Source organism: Bos indicus x Bos taurus, chromosome X (assembly GCF_003369695.1).
Source record: "Bos indicus x Bos taurus breed Angus x Brahman F1 hybrid chromosome X, Bos_hybrid_MaternalHap_v2.0, whole genome shotgun sequence".
Taxonomy (NCBI): domain Eukaryota; kingdom Metazoa; phylum Chordata; class Mammalia; order Artiodactyla; family Bovidae; genus Bos; species Bos indicus x Bos taurus.
The window spans coordinates 52,507,081-52,527,015 of record NC_040105.1 but is presented as its reverse complement, the minus strand read 5'-3'; positions in this window follow the sequence as shown (position 1 = coordinate 52,527,015).

The window sequence follows — 19,935 nt, the reverse complement described above, 5'->3', positions numbered from 1 at the left end:
CATATAAAATTAATACACAGAAATCCCTTGCATTCCTATATACTAATAAGGAAAAATCAGAAAGAGTAATTAAGGAAACAATCCCATTCACCACTGCAATGAAAAGAATAAAATACTTAGGAATAAATTTACATAAAGAAACAAAAGACCTGTATACAGAAAGCTATAAAAAAAAAACTGACAAAAGAAATCAACAATGACACAAATAGATGGAGAAATGTACCACATTCTTGGATTGGAAGAATCAGTATAGTGAAAATGACTCTACTACCCAAAGCAATCTGTAGATTCCTCACAATCCCAATTAAACTACCAAAGGTATTTTTCACAGAACTAGAACAAATAATTTCACAGTTTGTATGGAAACACTAAAGAGTCCGAATACCCAAAGCAATCTTGAGAAAGAAGAATGGAACTGAAGGAATCAACCTTCCTGACTTCAGACTATACTACAAAGTTACAGTCATCAAGACAGTAATGGTACTGGCACAAAGACAGAAATACAGATCAATGGAACAAAATAGAGAACCCAGAGATAAATCCACACACCTATGCACACGTTATCTTTGACAAAGGAGGCACAAATATACAATGGCGTAAACAAAATCTCTTCAACACGTGATGCTGGGGAAAATGCTCAACTATGTGTAAGAGAATGAAACTGGAACACTTTCTAACATCAAACACAAAATAAACTCAAAATGGATTAAAGATCTAAATGTAAGACCAAAAACTATAAAACTCTTAAGAGGAAACCATAGGCAGAACACTCTCTGACATAATCACAGCAAGATCCTCTATGACTCACTCCCAGAGTAATGGAAATAAAAACACAAATAAACAAAAGGGACCAAATTTAACTTAAATGCTATTGCACAATGAAGGAAACTATAAGCAAGGTGAAAAGACAGCCCTCAGAACGGGAGGAAATAATAGCAAATGAAACAACTGTCAAAGAATGAATCTCCAAATATACAAGCAGCTCATGCGGCTCAATACCAGAAAAATTAACAACCCCATAAAAAGTGGACAAGAGACCTGAACAGACATTTCTCCAAAGACATACAGATGGCTACCAAACACATGAAGAGATGCTCAACATCATTCATTATTAGAAAACTGCAAATCAACACCACAATGAGGTATCATCTCACACAGGTCAGAATGGCCATCATCAAAAAGTCTACAAACAATAAATGCTGGAGATGGTGTGGAGAAAAGGGAACCTTCTTCCACCGTTGGTGGGAATGCAAACTGTCCAGGGATTCTCCAGGCAAGAATACTGGAGTAGAGATTCCTTAAAAAAAGGGAATAGAACTGCCACAAGACCCAGCAATCCCACTGCTGGGCATACACCCGAGGAAACCAGAAGCGATTAAAAAGCAGAGACATCACTTTGCTGACAAAGGTCTGCAGAGTCAAAACTATGGTTTTTCCAATAGTCGTGTACAGATGTGTGAGTTGGATCATTAAGAAGGCTGAGTGATGCTTTCGAATTGTGGTGCTAGAGATGACCCTTTAGAATCCCTCAGACTGTAAGGAGAACAACCCGGCCAATCCTAAAGGAAATGAATACTGAATACTCTGAATACTGACTGGAAGGACTGATGCTGAAGCTGCAATACTTTGGCCACCTGATGCAAATAGCTGACTCATTGGAAAACACCCTAATGCTGGAAAAGATTGAAGGCAGGAGGAGAAGGGGGCGACAGAGGGTGAGATGGTTAGATAGCATCACCAACACAATGGACATTAATTTGATCAAACTCAGGGAGATAGTGTAGGACAGAGGAACCTGGCGTGTTGCAGTCCATGGGCTCGTTAATAGTCGGACACGACTGAGTGACTGAACCACCACCACCACCACCCTACCTTTGAGCTTCCCTAAGGTGCCACAGTCCCACTCTCAGCAGGGCTAAGAAGCTTTCTGTGTCTGTCAGTGTTAAAGGCTGAGACTCAATGTCTTCACACTCTCAGCACCCCTGCTTAGGGTTGATGGCGGGTCCTTAGAACGCTCATCACTCCCTCCCCAAGCTCAGACCAGGGAGCCTTCTCACAACAGTAATGGAGCACCCTACCCTGGTACAGAATTGGGAGTTGGAGCTGTTTTACCCTCTCAATGTGTTTTCTCCCTTTACATTCACTTCCACATTTCTTCCTTGAGTCACTGAATCCAACTCCACTCATCCCCAACGGGTTCCTGTAACAAGCTGCACCTGCATCTCTAGCCCATCTCTAGCACCACATGCACAGGGTGGGTGCATGTACCCCCTGCGCTATGTATCTTCTTTCTCCTTTCTCTTCGGAATCTGTTGACTCCCAGACATCACAAAAAGGGCTCCAGATCGCCCACAAAGGGGGCAGTGCTGCAGGGGAGGCTGTGACTCTCATCCACAGCCTGGGTCAAAGCAGGACTGTGTTATAAGCGCCACAAGCTGCCCCACTGCATCATGGGAGCCAAAAGAGCAAAGGTCTGAAAGTCCTAACACAGACATTTCCGTGCATAGAAACACCAGTGTCTTCCCTGGGACCTGTGAGCTGTTGTTTGGTTTGGGCCTATACCGTCAGTGACCTTTTTCACAACGCTTGCAGGTTTAGCCAGCCTTCCATCAGGAACTCTCTACTCCCCACAGCCCCCCCACCTACTGTACCAAAGATATTACTTCTGACTTCAGTGCGCTGATTGGGTTTTCACCTGGCAGGGATACCAACACAACTTTTTTATGCTGAAACCTCAAGATACCTGAGGAGAATGAGTCTTCAGAAAGTCCATTTTTCAATTATAATTGAAAAACGGCCTGTGTAATAATGAAGATACAACACATTAAAATACTAATAAAATGTTACTTGGAAATTATCTAGAATGTCACCCTTAAGAGAAAAAAACTTAATATGTGGTCTATTGCTTTCCAGGTTTTGTTCTCTGCATTTAAGAAAATTACGAGATGGGGGAGGTAATTTCTTCATCATATTGTATCTGTGGTTCTCTCTGTTTATCACTATGGTTATGCTACTTTCCATAATGATGAGCGTGCTCCACTAACATCGGTGAGAGGAAACACTGTTTAGACCTCGGTATGGACCAGGAACTGTTCTCTGTGATGTGTGCACGTTGACATGACACCCCATGGCCTTTCACACACCTAGGAGACACTGCGTTCAATCTATACACCGACCATAGTAATGTTTCATGCGGATAGAGAGGTTGATCTGCCTTTTGATCCAGAGTACACCAGACACTGCACTGTATTCCAGATTGGGGGTGAGATACCACACCTGGCTGTTTCTCTCTGGCCTGGGCACCAATCTGACTCACAATCTAGTCACCAGCTAGGTGACTTTGTGCAGATTCATTCACCCATTAACGTCTCTGTGTCTCTGCTCCTCAGCTGCCGAAAGGGAGGATAGCATTAAAAATGCTTACGTCACAGTGTTGCTATGAGTACTCAAAGACTTCATTATGTGTATACGTACAGAGAGCTAAGCACGGTCCAGAGGGGAGCTCTTCTTCTTGTGTCTCTTCACTTCTGTTTCCGCTTGTACTAGTAGCCCCCTGTCCCTGCCGCCACACTTTCACCTCCCCACCCCCACTCTGCTCTCTCTCCCCTGTGCCCCTGTCCTCAGACTCTCCATCCCAAAACACAGCTGAACATCTCCTCACGATTTACCCCAGAAAATACCCATACCATCATCCTTGGATTAAACAATCATGAATATTAGCAGAAAAGATAAGAAACACAATAAACGGGCAATGTTAAAACTACACAAGAAATAAGGCATTACTGATGAAAGTCTGACTACTAATATTTTCATATCTTCATCAGATTCAGATCTTCAGCTTTTGATATACGAGAATTAGACTTGATAAAACAATGGCAGAAAAGGTAATGCAACGTGGTTCCTTAAATAAGACCTAACACAATGGGGGCACACGGTGTGTTCACGGGATGAGAAATTCAATATAATTAGGATGTCAGTAGTCCGCATACAGATCCATCAGTTTCATACAATTCCTGTCAGAAATTTCAGCAGGACTTTTTTGTACATATAGACTAACTGATGATAAAATTTCTGTGCTAAGGCAAACGAACTAGAATAGCCAAATTATTCTGAAAAACAACGTTTGAGGATTAACACTAACCTGAAATTTACTTTGTACCTTCAACCAAAAGTTGTAAGCAACTAAGTGTCTATGAAGGGATGAATGGATATAGAAAACGTGGTGACACCGGTCAGAACGGCCACCATCAAAAAGTCTACAAACGACAAATGCTGGATAGGGTGTGGAGGAAGGGGAACGCTCTCACTCAGTTGATGGGAACGCAAACCACTATAGCCACTGTGGAGAACAGTGTGGGATTCCTTTAAAAACTGGGACTAGAACTGCCATGTGGCCCAGCAATCCCACTGCTGGGCAGACACCCCGAGGAAACCAGAAGTGAAACAGACACATGTACCCCAACGTTCACTGCAGCACTGTTTACAATAGCTAGGACATGGAAGCAAGCTGGATGTCCATTGGCAGACGAACAGATAAGGAAGTTGTGGTACATATACAATGGAATATTACTCAAGTATTAAAAGGAACGCACTTGAGTCAGTTCCAATGAGGTGGATGAACCTGGAGCCTGTTATACAGAGTGAAGTAAGTCAGAAAAAGAGAAATACTGTATATTAACGCATATATATGGAATTTAGAAAGACAGTACCAACGACTGTACATGCAGGGCAGCAAAGGAGACACAGACATAAAGCAAAGACTCTGGGACTCAGTGGGAGGAGAGGGTGGGATGATTTGAGAGAATAGCACTGAAACATGTACATCACCATATGTAAATAGATGACCAGTGTTAAGTTCCATGCATGACGCAGGGCACCCAAAGCCGGTACTCTGGGACAACCCCGAGGGATAGGGTAGGGAGGGAGGTGGGAGCAGGGTTCAGGATGGGGGGACACGCGAATCCCTATGGCCGATTCATGTTGATGTATAACAAAAACATCACAATATTGTAAAGTAATTACCCTCCAATTAAAATAAATAAAAAGGAGGAAATGTGGCGATATATACAATGGAATATTTATTATTCAGTCACAAAGAAGAAAATTCTGCCTTTTGCAACAACATGAATGGACTTCAAAGGCTTTATGCTAAGTGAAAAAGGTGAAAGAGAAAGACATATATTGTATCTTCTCACTTATATGCAGAATCTAAAAAAGTCAAACTTACAGAAATTTCTAAGGTTTCAAGGGCCTGGAGAAAATGTTGAATACAGGGTACAAACTTACAGGTATGAGATGAATAAGTTACGCGGATCCAATGTATAGCGTGGTGAGTATAATTAACAAAACTGTGTAATACAGTGAAAGCTAAGAGGGTAGCTCTGAGATGTTATTTCCTCAACAATTTTTAAAAAGGATTATGTGAGGCGATAGAGTGCCAACCCTGCCATGGTAATCGTTTTGCCAAATATGTGTGTTTCAAATCATCACATTGGCATCTTAAACTTACAGGATATATGTCAATTATACCTCAAGAAGGGTGGAAAAAATAAGAGAGTCCTGAGTGTTTCTGGCGGGAGAGCCCTCAAGGTATATTCTGTAGCCCTCTGCCATCTCCCCATCATTCTTGAACTTTCCCTTATTACTGACAAGGTGAACCAGGCTCATTTAACCTTTCCTTCCTCAGCCTAGGAACCCATCATTTAGTGGAGAAAGGTGTTCAGAAGCTAGGATCTGGGGACTGGTGTAATTATTGCCATTGGAATGTTGCTGTTTCCAGTAACTTGGGAATACATGTGTGTACACAATCACACACACAAACACACACATCTATAGTTATATATCAGTCTAGCCACATATACATACCTATCGAACACAAGAAGTTTGCACGGAGACCTTTAATTCCAGTAGAATTCCTCACAATTTGTTCTAGTTTACTTCCTTTCCATACTGGAAATTCCCTTTTCCAAAATTGACAGACGTGGCTCTCAGCATTCTTATGTATTTGCCAAGTTGATGAATGCCAGTGCATGTAAGTGATCCTTCCTCCACAAAAAGGTCCTCCTCACAATCTATGCAGAACCATCCCTGGCCCTTGACTTCCACACCTCACTCAAGCTTGAATCCATGAAGCAGTTAGCCTCCTTCCCACCCAACCCCCAGGGATATCCTTCTTTCCACCTTGGGCTCTGACTCTCCAGGCAGGGATGCCCCTTTACACACACACATGCCTTGCCTGGCAACACCTCATGGCTTTAGGACTGACTTGCTCAGGCACAAAAAAGGGAAGGGAAAGAAAGGGTAGGGACAGGAAAAGGTGAATATGTCCTAATACAGTCAGCCAATCAACGTGAACTGGGCCAAACCCAAGCAATGTGATGAAGCCAGCCGTGTTTTTTTTTTTCCCTCACTGTCCTCCAGCTCCCCTTCCTGCCTCTGTCCTTTGCCCCAGTTCCTTTTTCTTCTTAAGTCCTGCCCCTCATCGAGAGTACCAATGTTATGAGGCATGATTCCCACATTATAACTGATCTCTGCTGCTTGGCTGACATTCAGCGTGACATCCCTGCAGCTAGGACACTCAAAGTCCCTCTCTCTCTCTCATGATGGACCAGAAGGCTTCACTCCTAATTTCAGGGATAGGTAGGAGAGAAGGTGCAGGGCACATGTTGGAGCCTTCAGTCCTTCACCTGTGAAATGCAGATGATCACAAATTGTGGGAGAAACAGAGACAGCAGCAACCAGACCCCCTTTCAATGAGTGCTACATGCCAAACACCGTGCATCACAGGACTGCTTGACATTCAGGAGCACGCCAAGTAGATTTCCATGCCAGGACAGTTGCATTTGTTACTCCTTCTGCCTGGAATGCTCTTCCCTTAGATAACCCCATGGCCTGCTCCCTCACTTCCTCCAGATCTCTGCTTAATTGCCATCTTTCAGGGAGACTTTCCCTCATTGCCTTGTATAAAATAATAACATCATACCTACATATATCCTTTCCCCCGATCTAGCATTATCTTTCTTCATAGTGCCTGCCACCCTTGATTTATTTACTGACCACCAAGTCTACGAAAGGAGAGACTTGGTCAGTTCTGTCCTGTCACAAACTCCTCCAATAGTGCTCAGGTATATGGCAGGTGCTCAGAAACATTTGCGGAAGGACAGTCTGGAGCCAGGCAACACACACTGCGAACATGCACAGGTACCCTGCAAGACGTGCACTGGCCGCACTGTATTAATTATGATATATACTGAGATTCCAGGAGACAAATGATACGCTCAACAACACACAGTCAGCATGTGAGGTTCAAGGCCTCGGAATCATGTCTACCAGCTTCCAAACCCTCAGTTCCCGGACAGAGACCTCACAGCCAAGAACATAAGAGGTTTTATTTCTGACACAAAGACTCCAAGCAGCTCAGATAGATACCCAGAGACACCAAAAAGAGCTCACTGAATCTCTGCACAGAGAGCACATAACTCGTCTCAGGCCCTCAAACACAACTGAGACCATAACCATACACACTGTGACAAAGACCCTCCAAACAGACCAAAGTCTTCAAGACGGAAACAAATGAAAACTGCACAGATACTTCACATCATGGAGACTGACTCCCAAACCACTCGACACTTACCGATCTAATACAAAAACCCTAAACAGAAAGACAGAACTTTTAATATCTCAAGAATATCATATAACCTTTAGATAAAGTCCCCAGACAAATGGAGAACCTGCACCCTGTGCACAGGTCCCCAAGCAGCTCATAGTTTACACCTTTAGACAAACCCATCCTTAAAGCAGCTCAGAGACATCACAACTTGGGACCCTGAATCAAAAACTCAGAGATCTCACAATCTGGGGTGCACACGCCTACACAGAGATTTCACACCCAGGGACTGAAATGCCAGAAAGCTCCAAAAATGCACACCCCGGAATACAGGCACACACATCCTAGAGGCTTTGTACTATGGCCCACAAAATCCACTCAGATCAAATATTCCATCACTCACAATTCCGCCCAAAGGGTCAAGGAGATCAAATGTACCCAAACAGCACCTGTGTTGTCACACGTAGCAATACACAATCCCAAGCTGCCAGATACAGTTTACTCTCCAGGGAGAGACACCAAACTCAGAGACCTCTCCCTGGACAAGAATTGCATTCATTTGAGCAAATGGCCGTGCGTGTCCACACGATACAGACTGAGCGAGAGCTAAACAAGACTGAAACGCCGTCAGCATGCTCCTCTAGCGACAGCGCCAAACCCCGCCACTAACCAGGGCAGCTATTCGACCCCTTCGGGAAAAGCAATAAAACTCAGAGAAAAATTGTATGCTCTCAAAAGCCGCGCACGGCAACGCAGGCGCACGCGTACACACAGGCCTGTGGCCCTCAGTTCCAGCTCTGCGATCCCAGTGCCTGTACCAGCCAGCCAGCCAAATCGAAGAGGGCCGATCAAGGAAAGCGGGAGTCGCGGGATTTCCGGCGCCTATTCGCGCCCCATAAGAGCTAATTCCGGCAAGCACGCGGTGACCAATCAATGCCCAGAGCGCTTCCTGACGCCACAGACCCAACTGGCAGCCTATCTCGCTCCGCAGCCGTCCCCCTTGGATGTAACCATGTAGAAACGAAGGGGTGAAGATGGAAAAGAGACGAAGAAAGTTGCAGCTTAATACCGGTGTCCACTCAGACTCGAATGCCACGGGAAGACGGAATGGAGCGAATGGGTATGGACCCATGGCGCCACGAGTGCCTCCGCTGGGAGGTGTGGCCGATCCCCGACGCGGTGTAAAGGGGCCCTCTCCCGATGGTACCTTCCAGAGTGGGTGGTCTTACCGCTACCCCTCAGTGGTACATTCCAGGACGAAAGTGTTTCATCTCGCGCGCCCCTTGGTGGTGAGACTGAGGAACAGCCGATCTAGATGCCGGTGGACCATTAGAGGACGATCCTCCTCCAAGGGTGGAAAGGCAAAGTTAGGATGAAAGCCCCACCGATTGCTGCTATCTTGGACCCAGAAAAAAGTCTTCGTAAACTGAAGATTACTTCTCTGTAGGGGCCACTATCGTAACAGGAAGCATTGAAAACATTTTCTCTGTGGTTGTTTGTGTTTTCCTGTTTAGTACAGAACCGGTTTCATCCGGAAAGCCAGCCACAGTCGGGAGAAAGCTTCCGACTGGGATCTGAAGGCCTGGCATGGGGAAGGCCTCTGTCGTTGACTGCGAGTAATACTGAAAAAGACAACAGGACATTCCATTCTGTTAGGAAAGGGGTCGTCTCCAAGGGGACACAAGGATACCGTGCAGATAAAATAAAGACCACAGCTTTATCACCATCTTGTCATCCCTGAATATGTTCCCTGGCAGAATCCTCAGCCTGTCTAGCTATGCCTCTCTCAACAAGTTCAAATTTGTTTATTCATTCCGTCATTCTTTCATTCTCTCCACAGTTTGTGTCAAGCACAACTATGTGTGTTAGGAAAGAGAAAATCAACTTTGGCTTCATGAAACATATTGTGTTGGGGTCATACAGCCCCAAAAGATAAGTAATTTTCAGGTGTTCATAACTGCTGTGATTAACATTAAACCGGGATAGTGAAATAGGGGGGATGATACCTAGAAAGAGTGGTCAGGGAAGTTCTTTCTAAGATTGTGACATTTGAGTAAAAGCCTAGAGGAGATGCCTGTCTGGGAGAAAAGTATCCCAGACAGAGATAAGGCCAGTTGAGAAAGTGGGGCGTGGAACTCAGTGTGCTGCTGCTGCTGCTGCAAAATCGCTTTAATCGTGTCTGACTCTGTGCGACCCCACAGATGGCAGCCTACCAGGCTCCTCTGTCCCTGGGATTCTCCAGGCAAGAATACTGGAGTGGGTTGCCATTTCCTTCTCCAATGCATGCATGCATGCTAAGTCACTTCAGTCATGTCCGACTCTGTGCGACCCCCATGGACAGCAGCCCAGCAGACTCCTCTGTCCACGGGATTCTCTAGGCAAGAATACCGGAGTGGGTTGCCATTTCCTTCTCCAGGAACTCAGTGTAGTGTGTATGAAATGAATGAGGAGGCCTATGTGACTGTCACAGCATAATGGAGGGAGAGCCAGGAGATCTGATGAGAGGGGTAATGAGGGTCAGGTCCCATAGGGCTTTCTGGCCATAGGGAGGACTTTGACTTGAGCCACAGGAGGTTTCTTACCAGAGGAACCCCTAGGCTTCTCTCAGAGACCCATATCACACAATGATTTTTGAGGAGCTCTTGATTTACCCCAGAAAAGCCACAGGCCATCTGCAATTGAACACGCCTTTCCTGGAATCCCCTACACTCAAGGAGAATCCCCCCTACTGCTCCCAGTGAACATCCGTGTCAATTGAAGATACCCTCAGGAGAGACAAAGCCAAGGAACCTCTTGGTGTGAGGGAGGTCACACTGAGTCTTGCAAAGGCAAAGAGGGATGATATAACAAGCACAGAGATGGCAGAGAAAAAGACAAATATAGAGCATTAGACAGGGATGAAGAGTCTACTTCTGGCAGCAACCTGTCCCCACTTAGTTAGCACCCACCTACAGGCCCCCAGCCCTGCTACTGGATGATGTACAGTACATTTTCTCTATAGGAGAATAAAAGCCCCTCCCCAGGGACTGTCTCTAGGGAATGACTCAGTTGCCCATGGCCTGGGCTTTAATCATGCTCCCTTAACACACATCCGGGGCCTCTGCCTATCATGATAAGGACATGTACCAGTCATAGCGAGGCTCATCTGTATATAGGGTCCCTCACAGTTTGTCCAGCCCAGCCTTCCCTCCTGCTGACCTCAGTGCCAATTACTGCTTTGATGGGGGAAGAGAGGCAGGGATCTCTGCATTTGTGGTGGAAGCCTTGTGCAAACTGGCGAATGTGAGGTTTCTCCCCAGCTACTTGGAGGCTCACCTCTGTGACTTTTAGCACCACCTCTCCGGGGAATATTAAGATTGCATTCCATACACCAGGTAAGAAGTTGTGTGTATGTGATGGGGAGACACAGAGACATATCCTGACAGTGAGTCAGTCACAGGGTCCTTATGGCCCTGTGCAAATGCCCCCCTACCCTCTACGTGGCCAGGGTCATGCTGAGTCTTCCCTGGCTCTGCCAAGGAGCCCAAGCTTACATCTGGTTCCTCCCATCATCATGAACTGAGACCTTCCATCTGCACCAGGCCTTGAGCTCCCTTCTGCAAATGCTGCCCTCCTTGTTGTGAGTTGGGCAGATTCACTGAGTGGGTGTGTGTACACAGTTTTTGTCACAGGACCCCTATCATGGGTGGTACTTATGTCAGCAGGTATTGTTCTTAACAGGATTATTACCATGGGCTCCTGTGAACTGCACATGATTTACCCTTTCTGAGGATGGCACCCCAAGCTTTTATCTCTGTAGGGAGGCATGGTAGAAATCATAGCAAATGTGAAATCACAGGTCTACTTCTAAGACCCGTGACAGTGGGGTCCATCCAGCCTTAAGTTTTAAGAGGATCTTAAGACCATTGTCATATGCAGATGCATGAACAGCTCAGAGGCCCAACCCTCTTGACAAAGACCCCCTAAATAGTTCAGAGACTTCATGCCCTGGGACAGATATCTGGAATCACTTCAGAGACTGCTCATCCTAGACTCCCACTCAAAACAGCTTTAATAGATCACACCTGAGGACACAGAACCCAGCCAGCTCAGAAATTCCAACTGTAGACTCAGAAAAATTAGGATCCCTAAGACAAACAGCGTTGCTCACAGCCAGTTCTACAGGGTTAAATTGTAAGCTCTGTGGTTGCTGAATGACAGTGCATCCTGAGGGATTCAGGACGAAAAACAGGATGAGGCACTCTGTGCTTTGGACAAGCTGGCCTTTATTTAGTTACACGCCTACCTCAGGAAAAGGTTCAGTGACCCCAGATTCTTGCATCTTCCCACACACAGAAAAGCATGAAAATGATTTACGTGTGATAACTGATCTCTGTGTTTCATAGTAATTTTTTTACCAATATCCATGCTTGACTGCATGTATTTCATAGCCAAAAATCATATCGACTTCTCTGCTACCTCCTCAGAGCAGTTTCCTCAGAGCTAACAGAGTAATTTTGTCCCAGGCTATAGTCCCCAGAAGACCCTGAATTCAACTCAAACTCACAACTCTTCTGTTGTATGCTTTTCTTTAAGTGGACATTACTCTAGCTAACAGCACCCCATTAGCTCTGAGGCTTCACACTTCTCCCCCACCATCCACAGGCTGCACCCTGGGACACAGAGCCCCAAATCTTCGCCGCTGGGCTTCTGTGTGGGCAGTGGCAGTGGGTTTCTGTTCAGTCAACCCCAAGAGAGTGAGGCGTCCCGTCTTGAAGTCCCTGCAATCTGCATTCACCGGCATGTCATCCTGAGGAATGCAAGTTCATTCCAGGGGTGGGGATTGCCTTAGAGCTGAGGGGTTCTGAAATTGATTTTCCATGTCTGGGTCCTGAGAATGGACCTAACACACTCTAGTAACCTCTCGTCATTGTGACTTTGTACCCTGCCCAATGGGAGGTTTAGAGTGAATACCAGATCCACAGAACAAGCCCTGAGGACCTTGTCCTCTCTGTCATCTCTCAGCATCCACTGTGGGATCCTGAATTCTGGAGCTAGGAGAAGTCTTCCCCTCACTGTGGCTATGACAACTCCCTTACATCCCTCTAATCATCTGTCGTTTTCCAAAGGCCCTCTCCTGGTAACAGCTGCCACAAGTCCTCTCTCTCCCCAAATCCCCACCTCTCCCCTCATCTTCCACCAGGCCTCCCCTCCCACCCAGGGGCCTCTTTAGCCCTTCCCCCAGCCCTACTCCCAGGCCTCATTTACACCCTCAGCCCTTTTGTGGCCTCTTACCCAGGACCAGTGCTGCCTCAGAGGAGCCCCTCAGGGCCCTGCCTACTCCCTACATTCTGCAGGACACCTCTTTCCTGCCCACACACAGGGGTCTGTCATAAAGTCCCCAAAAGAGCCAAACTGAAAATCACTCCAGGATCCAGAGAAAATCCAGACCCAGACCAGGAGTCCAGGGCACGTCCCTCAGGGCTAGGGGGAAAGGGAGAGGGTCTGTGAGAGAAAGAGCTCGACTGAAGGTCACACAGGGGTGACAGGGTTTTCTTCAAGGGGCCTAGTGAGGAAGAAGTGAGATGGCACCCTAGAAGTGCTTCAGTCCAGTTGCTCAGTCATGTCCAACACATTCTTACCCCATGAACTGCAGCATGCCAGGGCTCACTGTCCATCACCAACTCCCAGAGTCCACCCAAACACATGTCTATTGAGTCCGTGATGCCATCCAACCATCTCAACCTTTGTCGTCCCTTCTCCTCCTGCCTTCAATCTTTCCCAGCATCAGGGTCTTTTCCAATGAGTCAGCTCTTCGCATCAGGTGACCAAGGTATTGGAGTTTCAGTTTCAGCATCAGTCCTTCCAAAGAACACGCAGGACTGATCTCCTTTAGGATGGACTGGTTGGATCTCCTTGCAGTACAAGGGACTCTCAAGACTCTGCTCCAACACCACAGTTCGAAAGCATCAATTCTTCAGCGCTCAGCTTTCTTTATAGTCCAACTCTCACATTCGTACATGACCACTGGAAAAACCATAGCCTTGACTAGGTGGACCTCTGTTGGCAAAGTAACATCTCTGCTTTTTAATATGCTGTCTGGGTTGGGCATAACTTTCCTTCCAAGGAGTAAGCATCTTTTAATTTCATGGCTGCAATCACCATCTGCAGTGATTTTTGAGCCCAGTAAAATAAAGTCAGCCACTGTTTCCACTATTTCCCCATCTATTTGCCATGAAGTGATGGGACCAGATGCCATGATCTTAGTTTTCTGAATGTTGAGCTTTAAGCCAACTTTTTCACTCTCCTCTTTCACTTTCATCAAGAGGCTCTTTAGTTCCTCACTTTCTGCCATAGGGTGGTGTCATCTGCATATCTGAGGTTATTGATATTTCTCCCAGAAATCTTGATTCCAGCTTGTGCTTCATCCAGCCCAGCATTTCTTATGATGTACTCTGCATAGAAGTTAAATAAGCAGGGTGACAAGATACAGCCTTGACATACTCTTTTTCCTATATGGAACCAGTCTGTTGTTCCATGTCCAGTTATAACTGTTGCTTCCTGACCTACATACAAATTTCTCAAGAGGTAGGTCAGGTGGTCTGGTATTCCCATCTCTTTCAGAATTTTCCACAGTTTATTGTGATCCACACAGTCAAGGGCTTTGGCATAGTCAGTAAAGCAGAAATAGATGTTTTTCTGGAACTCTCTTGCTTTTTCAATGATCCAGCAGATGTTGGCAATTTGATCTCTGGTTCCTCTGCCTTTTGTAAACCCAGCTTGAACATCTGGATGTTCGTGGTTCACGTATTTCTGAAGCCTGGCCTGGAGAATTTTAAGCATTACTCTACTAGCATGTGAGATGAGTGCAATTGTGCGGTAGTTTGAGCATTCTTTGGCATTGCCTTTCTTTGGGATTGGAATGAAACTGACCTTTTCCAGTCCTGTGGCCACTGCTGAGTTTTCCAAATTTGCTGGCATACGGAGTTCAGCACTTTAACAGCACTTTCACCAATCTGACTCAGCTCTTGCCAGCTAGGTGACTTTGTGCAGATTCATTCACCCATTAACATCTGTGTGTCTCTGCTCCTCAGCTGCCAAAAGGGATGATAGCATTAAAAATGCTTACCTCACAGTGTTGCTATGAGTTCTCAAAGACTTCATTATGTGTATATGTACAGAGAGCTAAGCACGGTCCAGAAGGGGAGCTCTTCTTCTTGTGTCTCTTCACTTCTGTTTCCACTTATACTAGTATTCCCCTGTCCCTGTCTTAAGACAGAACCAGTAAGAGGAGGAAAGGAAACGTTAGAAAAGGACTTCAGACAGTTCCTAAAAAACTGAGCATAGTTTGCAGGTTAGTGTGGTCGCTCAAATTTTCCCTTGTTTTCAAGACAAAGAGAAGGGGGCAACTAAGATGTCTGAGGACAATCCTGGGAAAGGCAAATGGTAATTGCATTCAGAAAATTCTGCTTTCCTTTTTCTCCAGCAATACGTTCCTGAAATAATGCTCCTGAGGTTCTTATTCATCACATTTTAGCATACTGGCCTAAAGCTTTTAATTCATAATACTGAAGGAATCAATATTATCATTCCCTTGTTTATCTTGTATGCTTTACAGCTGAATTGATACATTTTTTTAAAGATTCTGACCTGGAAAATGATCTCCAGAAATTGGCTGAGGCAAAGACTGGGGGTAAAGTGGAGATGGTCCTGCTGTCAAGGAGGAGCTTGCATCAAATACAGAGCCTGTTGAAATGCCAGAAGCAGGTATGTCATCCATTCAGAAAGTAATTTATGTGGTTTCTGTTTTTCAGAATATTATATCTTTAACAATATAGACGGAACATTGAATTCAGTTCAGTTCAGTCGCTCAGTCGCATCCGACTCTTTGCGACCCCATGAATCGCAGCACGCCAGGCCTGCCTGTCCATCACCAACTCCCAGAGTTCACTGAGACTCACGTCCATTGAGTCAGTGATGCCATCCAGCCATCTCATCCTCTGTCGTCCCCTTCTGTCCTCCTGCCCCTAATCCCACCCAGCATCAGAGTCTTTTCCAATGAGTCAACTCTTCACATGAGGTGGCCAAAGTACTGGAGTTTCTGCTTTATCATCATTCCTTCCAAAGAAATCCCAGGGCTGATCTCCTTCAGAATGGACTGGTTGGATCTCCTTGCAGTCCAAGGGACTCTCAAGAGTCTGCTCCAACACCACAGTTCAAAAGCATCAATTCTTCGGCACTCAGCTTTTTTCACAGTCCAGCTCTCACATCCATACATTACCACTGGAAAAACCATAGCCTTGACTAGATGGACCTTTGTTGGCAAAGTAATGTCTCTGCTTTTCAATACGCTATCTAGGTTGGTCATAACTTTTCTTCCAAGGAGTAAGCGTCTTTTAATTTCATGGCTGCAGTCACCATCTGCAGTGATTTTGGAGCCCCCAAAAATAAAATCTGACACTGTTTCCCCGTGTATTTGCCATGAAGTGGTGGGACCAGATGCCATGATCTTCGTTTTCTGAATGTTGAGCTTTAAGTCCACGTTTGCACTCTCCTCTTTCACCTTCATCAGGAGGCTTTTTAGTTCCTCTTCACTTTCTGCCATAAGGGTGGTGTCATCTGCATATCTGAGGTTATTGATATTTCTCCCAGAAATCTTGATTCTAGCTTGTGCTTCATCCAGCCCAGCATTTCTCATGATGTACTCTGCATAGAAGTTAAATAATAGGGTGACAATATACAGCCTTGAGTTACCCCTTTTCCTATTTGGAACCAGTCTGTTGTTCCATGTCCAGTTCTAACTGTTGCTTCCTGACCTACATACAAATTTCTCAAGAGGTAGGTCAGGTGGTCTGGTATTCCCATCTCTTTCAGAATTTTCCTCAGTTTATTGTGATCCACACAGTCAAGGGCTTTGGCATAGTCAGTAAAGCAGAAATAGATGTTTTTCTGGAACTCTCTTGCTTTTTCGATGATCCAGCAGATGTTGGCAATTTGATATCTGGTTCCTCTGCCTTTTGTAAACCCAGGTTGAACATCTGGATATTCGTGGTTCACGTATTTTCTGAAGCCTGGCTTGAAGAATTTTAAGCATTACTTTACTAGCATGTGAGATGAGTGCAATTGTGTGGTAGTTTGAACATTCTTTGGCATTGCCTTTCTTTGCGATTGGAATGAAAACTGACCTTTTCCAGTCCTGTGGCCACTGCTGAGTTTTCCAAATTTGCTGGCATATTTAGTGCAGCACTTTCACAGCATCATCTTTCGGGATTTGAAATAGCTTAACTGGAATGCCATCACCTCCACTAGATTTGTTTGTAGTGATGCTTCCTAAGGCCCACTTGGCTTCACATTCCAGGATGTCTGGCTCTAGGTGAGTGATCACACCATCGTGATTATCCGGGTCGTGAAGATCTTTTTTGTACAGTTCTTCTGTGTATTCTTGCCACCTCTTCTTAATATCTTCTGTTTCTATTATGTCCCTACCATTTCTGTCCTTTATTGATCCCATCTTTCCATAAAATGTTCCCTTGGTATCTCTAATTTTCTTGAAGAAATCTCTAGTCTTTCCCATTCTATTGTTTTCCTCTGTTTCTTTGCATTGATCACTGAGGAAAGCTTTCTTATCTCTCCTTGCTATTCTTTCGAACTCTGCATTCAAATGGGTATATCTTTCCTTTTTTCCTTTGCAACTAGCCAATCTGATCACGTGGACCACAGCCTTGTCTAACTCAATGAAACTAAGCCATGCCGTGTGGGGCCACCCAGGATAGATGGGTCATGGTGGAGAGGTCTGACAGAATGTGGCCCACTCGACAAGGGAATGGCACACCACTTCAGTATTCTTGCCTTGAGAACCCCACAAACAGTATGAAAAGGCAAAAAGATAGGGCACTGAAAGAGGAACTCCTCAGGTCAGTAGGTGCCCAATATGCTACTGGAGATCAATGGAGAAATAACTCTAGAAAGAATGAAGGGAGGGAGCCAAAGCAAAAACAACACCCAGTTGTGGATGGGACTGGTGGTAGAAGCAAGGTTCAATGCTGTAAAGAGCAATATTGCATAGGAACCTGGAATGTTAGGTCCATGAATCAAGGCAAATTGGAAGTGGTCAAACAGGAGATGACAAGAGTGAACATCGACATTCTAGGAATCAGCGAACTAAGATGGACTGGAATGGGTGAATTTAACTCAGATGACCATTATATCCACTACTGTGTGCAGGAATCCCTTAGAAGAAATGGAGTAGCCATCATAGTCAACAAAAGAGTCTGAAATGCAGTACTTGGATGCAATCTCAAAACCCACAGAATAATCTCTGTTCATTTCCAAGGCAAACCATTCAATATCACGGTAATCCAAATCTATGCCCCGAGCAGTAACGCTGAAGAAGCTGAAGTTGAACAGTTCTATGAAGACCTACAAGACCTTCTAGAACTAACACCCAAAAGAGATGTCCTTTTCATTATAGGGGACTGGAATGCAAAAGGAGGAAGTCAGGAAACACCTGGGGTAACAGGCAAATTTGGCCCTGGAGTACAGAATGAAGCAGGGCAAAGGCTAATAGAGTTCTGCCAAGAGAACGCACTGGTCATAGCAAACACCCTCTTCCAACAACACAAGAGAAAACTCTACACATGGACATCACCAGATGGTTGACACCGAAATCAGATTGATTATATTGTTTGCAGCCAAAGATGGAGAAGCTCTATACAGTCAGCAAAAACAAGACCGGGAGCTGACTGTGGCTCAGATCCTGAACTCCTTATTGCCAAATTCAGACTGAAATTGAAGAAAGTGGAGGAAACCACTAGACCATTCAGATATGACCTAAATCAAATCCCTTATGATGATACAGTGGAAGTGAGAAATAGATTTAAGGGACTAGATCTGAAAGAGTGCCTGATGAACTATGGACGGAGGTTCGTGATATTGTACAGGAGACAGGCATCAAGACCATCCCCAAGAAAAAGAAATGCAGAAAAGCAAAATGGCTGTCTGAGGAGGCCTTACAAATAGCTGTGAAAAGAAGGGAAGTGCAAAGCAAAGGAGAAAAGGAAAGATATACCCATTTGAATGCAGAGTTCCAAAGAATAGAAGTGCCTAGGACACTGCAACTCAGAAGGCTGATTACCTAAAACTCAGAGATGCGCCCACAGATGCCAGCTGACTCCTAGAGTGACCTCACTAAAGCAGCCACTGCCTGGGGAAGCGTGTTGACGAAGCGTCTTGTTTTTGCTGACTGTATAGAGCTTCTCCATCTTTGGCTGCAAACAATATAATCAATCTGATTTCGGTGTCAACCATCTGGTGATGTCCATGTGTATGTGTAGAGTCTTCTCTTGTGTTGTTGGAAGAGGGTGTTTGCTATGACCAGTGCGTTCTCTTGACAGAACTCAACACTGCCCTATTGACTGGGCAGCAAACACTCCTGGAGACTGGGTTCCACTGGTCCTCCAGTGTTCAGGCCCGGGGCCCCTACTGCGAGATCCTGTCCATCAACTTCATTGCCTGACTGTGTGAGCCCAGGACTAATCTGTGGGCTCTGTCCCTGTAACCCGCGAGAGCTCGAGCCTGCATTTTCTACGTGGGCTGCCCAGAGTGGTCTAGGATTCCTTGCCTCCCAAGCCCCACAACCAATCACTGCTGCTGGTGTGTTCAAATCTGCAGGGGATGGGCGTGGGCAAAATGGGGTGGGGTGGCCTCATGGACACCTGTAAAAGGGGATGCCCCTCAGTCTGTCCCAAGAATGATGTGAGGAGATAGTAAAAAAAAGCTTGACTTCTGAACCACAGATGGTCAGCATTGTGGCAACATCTATTAAAGTGAAAACTCCTTACAAAATCCTTGTCCTGTCCTTGAGGGAAGGACATTTTTGTCTAGTAACCCCAGTGCATGACACGTAATAGGTGCTCATTGGGTGACTGGCGACTGAGTTTTGTCCCAGCAGCTCCACTTTAAAATGTATAATCAACACACCCACATTTGGAGAGCTGTGTGTAGAATGAAGGTGGTAGCAAACAATTGTGTAAAACCTCTTTATGTCCACTAATAATCAATGGTCTTTGGATTGTAAACGAATGGTGAGGCATTCATGTTATACCATGCAGCACACACTTTCCATGGAACAGAATGAGGGGACCAGTGTGTACTGATCAGATGGAACTGCTTCAGGACATGCTGTTAATAGTTGTGGAGAGGGGAAGCAAATAGGAGATGCTCATAGTGGGACCTGCTCTGTGTGTGTGTGCTATGCTGTGCTCTGCTTAGTCACTCAGTTGTATCTGACTCTTTGTAACCCCATGGAGTGTAACCCTCCAGGCACCTCTGTCCATGGAGATTCTCCAGGA